This window comes from Triticum aestivum, chromosome 7A (genome assembly GCF_018294505.1).
Source record: "Triticum aestivum cultivar Chinese Spring chromosome 7A, IWGSC CS RefSeq v2.1, whole genome shotgun sequence".
NCBI classification, from domain to species: domain Eukaryota; kingdom Viridiplantae; phylum Streptophyta; class Magnoliopsida; order Poales; family Poaceae; genus Triticum; species Triticum aestivum.
In genome coordinates, this window is record NC_057812.1 from 16,568,853 (window position 1) to 16,573,705 (window position 4,853).

The following is a 4,853-nucleotide window of genomic DNA, read 5'->3' on the forward strand; positions in this document are numbered from 1 at the left end:
GGTTTGTGTCTCAAACCGGGACTAAAGATTAGACCTCTAGTCCCGGTTTGAGACACGAACCGGGACTAAAGGGTGCGATGCCCTTTAGTTCCGGTTTGTGTCTCAGACTGGGACTAAAGGTCCCATTTTCAAACTCTACCCCCCTGGATCGCCTTTCTTGTTTTGAAAAAACCAAAAGAAAATGATAAAAACTTCAAAAAATAAAATCCTTCGAGAGGTAGTTATATTACTACATCTACTAGTTAGGAAAATTTAAAAACTGAAATTTGGACATGTTTTGCAAAAAATGTAGGGAAAATGTAAAACGGCTATAACTTTTGCATACGATGTCGAAAAAAAACGTATAATATATCAAAATGTTCAGAACAAAAATCCGCTTCCGATTTTGACCGCCTACGGCCTGTTTGCAAATTTTTAGAATCCTCAAATTCTAAAAGGAAAAAAGTTATGCTCAAATTTCAGTTTTTTTTGTATTTTCGTTAAATCTGGTCAAAGTATGGTCAAACTACTTATTCAAGAAATATTAGTGTTATTAAATAATTATTCAAGAATATTAGTGTTACTAAATAATTATTTTGGTTTTTCTGAATTTTTGTCAAATCTGGTCAAATTGTGGTGTAACAATGGTCAAACTATGGTCAAACTATTTATTTAAGAAATATTAGTGTTACTAAATAATTGTTTCGTTTTTTTTTGAATTTTGGTCAAATCTGGTCAAACTTTGGTAAAACTATTGTCAAACTATTTATTCAAGAAATATTAGTGTTACTAAATAATTATTGGTTTGTACAATAATAGTTTCAAACTCAAACAGTGAAATGTGTGACTTCATGCTCAAGCTAAACTCTGAAGGGCTAATAGGATTGGCATCTTACTATTATCAGGAAAACAACAAGTGCAGACTTGGAAACGAAGGAGAATAGAACCTGAAAGTTAAGTGTGCTCGGGCTGGAGTAGTGAGAGGGATGGGTGACCGGACGGGAAGTTAGATGATTCGGAATGATGAGGGGTGATTAGAGATTAGAGGTTAAATTGAGCAATGATGAGGGGTGGGTGATTAGAGATTAAATTATAAAATAATTCGGAAATTTGAAAATCGAGAAAAAAATTCAATTTTTTTTTAAAAAAAATTACCTTTAGTCCCGGTTGATGTTACCAACCGGGACTAAAGGTGGAGCTGGTGGAGCTCTAGCCAGCGGCCACGTGGGTTCCTGATTGAACCGGGACTAAAGGGTCAGGGCATTAGTAACGATCCTTTAGTCCCTGTTCACAAAACCGGGACAAAAGGCCCTTCCCAACCGGGACTAATGACCCTTTTTCTACTAGTGCGTTACCTTGCATGGTACTGTTTCGAGGACCCGTTCCATGTCACCACCCCTTCTGTCGTGTACAAATCTTTGTAGAAAGCAGTTGTCATATTTTCCATCTCCACCACGTTTTCAGTAACCTGACCGTCAGCAAGCTGCAGCGATTTGATCTAGTTTTTGTGTCGCCTCCTGCTCGCTCTCATGTGGAAGAAATAGGTGTTTTTGTCGCCATGCATGAGCCAGTCAACCCTGGCTCGTTGCCTCCGCAAGATCTCCTCACGGTGAAAAAGTTCAATCAAGCGGTCACATATTTTTGTCTCCTGCCGTGAGGGGCCGGAGCTTCCTGGGAGTTCGTGCATCACCTGTATCCTTTTTTAATTCAGCTATCTCTCTATGAACGCTGCCAAAATGTTGCCGATCCCAGGTAGCTAGGTCACCCGACAGCGCTTGTAGCTTTGTCTTCACCTGCACCACCGAATCCCCCTGCACCTGGTTCCAACCCGCATGCACCACTGTTTCCAGCATCGGGTTGCGCTCCCAGCATACTTCGTATCTAAACGGTCGTGGCCCCCTTCTGCATGCATGCATTGCTTGGAGCCTAAGCATCATAGGTACGTGGTCAGATGTAGCAGCAGTAAGGTGCTCCAGAGAAGCATCTGGGAAGGCCAGAACCCAAGCGGGATTAGCCACGCCCTTGTCCAACCGCACCCTTGTGTACGTTACCTTTTTCTACTAGTGCGTTACCTTGCATGGTACTGTTTCGAGGACCTGTACCATGTCACCACCCCTTCTGTCGTGTACAAATCTTTGTAGAAAGCAGTCATCATATTTTCCATCTCCACCACGTTTTCAGTAACCTGACCGTCAGCAAGCTGCAGCGATTTGATCTGGTTTTTGTGTCGCCTCCTGCTCGCTCTCATGTGGAAGAAATAGGTGTTTTTGTCGCCATGCATGAGCCAGTCAACCCTGGCTCGTTGCCTCCACAAGATCTCCTCACGGTGAAAAATTTCAATCAAGCGGTCACATATTTTTGTCTCCTGCCGTGAGGGGCCGGATCTTCCTGGGAGTTTGTGCATCACCTGTAGTTCCTTTTTTAATTCAGCTATCTCTCTACGAACGCTGCCAAAATGTTGTCGATCCCAGGTAGCCAGGTCACCCGACTGCGCTTGTAGCTTTGTCTTCACCTGCTCCACCGAATCCCCCTGCACCTAGTTCCAACCCGCATGCACCACTGTTTCCAGCATCGGGTCGCGCTCCCAGCATACTTCGTATTTAAACGGTCGTGGCCCCCTTCTGCATGCATGCATTGCTTGGAGCCTAAGCATCATAGGTACGTGGTCAGATGTAGCAGCAGTAAGGTGTTCCAGAGAAGCATCTGGGAAGGCCAGAACCCAAGCGGGATTAGCCACGCCCCTGTCCAACCGCACCCTTGTGTATGTGCCGCCCACCACCTTCTTCTCAAAGGTCCAGCTCTGTCCCTTATAACCAATGTCAGATAAACCGCACGTGTCAATAGCGTCTCGGAATACGTGCATCTGTTCTTGGCTTCGCTGGCCAATTCCATCGTGCTCATGGGCATGAAGTACTTCGTTAAAGTCCCCAATGACTATCCATGGATCGTTGCTCATTCCTGCAATTCCACGCAACATGTCCCAAGTTTTGTACCGCTCGCTTGTTTGGGCCTCACCATACACAAAGGTGATTTTGGTTTTGATATCTACCATCTGTTCAACCAAAACGTCTATGTGATACTCAGAATAACTGATAACCTCGAGCTTTATTTCCTCATTCCAAAAAATGCCTAGTCCACCACTCCTGCCGGAGCTGTTTACAACAAAGCTTTTATTATAACCTAGAGTTCCTACCAGATTCTCAACTCGTGAGCCCTCTAACTGAGTTTCAAGGATGCATACAATAGAGGGGGCAAGTTGCTTCGAAAGATCTCGAAGCTCTCGAACTGTCCCGGGTCTGCCAGCCCCACGACAGTTCCAAACTAGGCAACTCATTGCGCCAGGCGCGACCCGTTGATAGGGCCCGCCGATTGCGCGCTGTTTTGGGTGTTTGAGGGTTTGTTCTTCACTTGGTTCTTCTTCAACTGAGGTGGGTTGGTCTTCGTTCTTTTGGTTTCTTGCTTCGACGAAGGGCTCTGTGGAACAGTTTCTGTGGCAAGTGTTTGAGGTTCCATCGAAGATGATGGGTTGGCTCCTGGAGCAGTAAGCAAGAGCGCATTTGCAAGGGCACCTCTGTTGCGATTCACTTCTCCTTCTTCCATCTCTGTATCCGGATCAGTAGCAGGGTCATATTTATCTAGATGTGTTTGACCGAAACCACGCCCTACGTGTCCTGCACGGCCATTGCCTCGCCCTCGTCCACCTTCCGAGCCTCTTGCCTCTCCTGGTTCGCGACCTGGTCCCCTAAACCAATCTGCTTTCAGGTTTTTGAACACTAGCGCTGATGGGGGGTGAACCCCATCGCCGCATTCTTTGAACGGATGGCCTAGCAATCCACATATAGCACACCAATCTAGGAGCCTTTCATATTTCACTCTGTAAATCTCTCTCTTCTTCCTGATCACCAGCGAGACAGCGTTCTTGAGCGGCTTTGTGACGTCCACCTTCACCCGAACCCTAAAAAAGTTACCCTCAAAGTCCTGGGATTTGGGCTCAGCAAATATGAAATCACCCACCGTAGCAGCTAGCAATTTAATCAGGTGGAAGAACAATTCAGGGAGATCATGAATCGGAATCCACATCTCAATTTTATCAAGAACAATGGACGATAGCCTAGTGAAACCATCATAGGGCTCGATCACGACCGCTTTCCCTTTGAAGGTCCAAGGGCCATCGCCCATGACTCTCTCCCAATCTCCCGGGCAGGAGAATTGCAAGGTATAGAGGTTTTCTTCTAGCGGACGGAACTTGACCTCTTGCGCTAGATCCCATGCCACCCACATGTTGTGAAAGAACCAGTACTGGCTGTACGGCTTGTCCGTGTGAACCCGCGCGATCGCCATCCAACGCGCTACTTCCTCTGGAATATCACCGTCCTGAACCATGATGTCCTCCAGATCATCTTCTTTCAGGCCTAGTTCCTTCATCATAGCCTCCATCTCGCTCATCGCTGCGGCTGAAGCCGACGTTGAGCCTTCCATCAGATCTCTTGCCCGAGAAGACGGTTTCCGCGGGCGGGAGGACCCAAGCCAGGTCACCCAGCACTCACGCACGCCAGCAAGCCTAAGCCGCCGGCGATCGGTGGTCTGAGAGACGCAGGGGATCGCGATCTCCACGTCAATGCCTAGGCGCCGCCGGGAGGAGAGAAAAACCCTAACTAGAGGGGAATATTTTCAGGTCTGTGTTCAAAATAGTTGTTTTTAAGCGATGCGAAGGTGTACCATGGGCCATGGCTAGACTAGGCCTGGCCGGCGTTATAACCGGGAGAAGGAAATATCCAGGTGAAAAGAGAAAAAACGGAGCCCGCTAGGGTTTCCCTCCGCCGCCGCCGCCCTCCCCCGCTCCCGCCGCCGCCGCCCTCCCCCGCTCCCGCCGC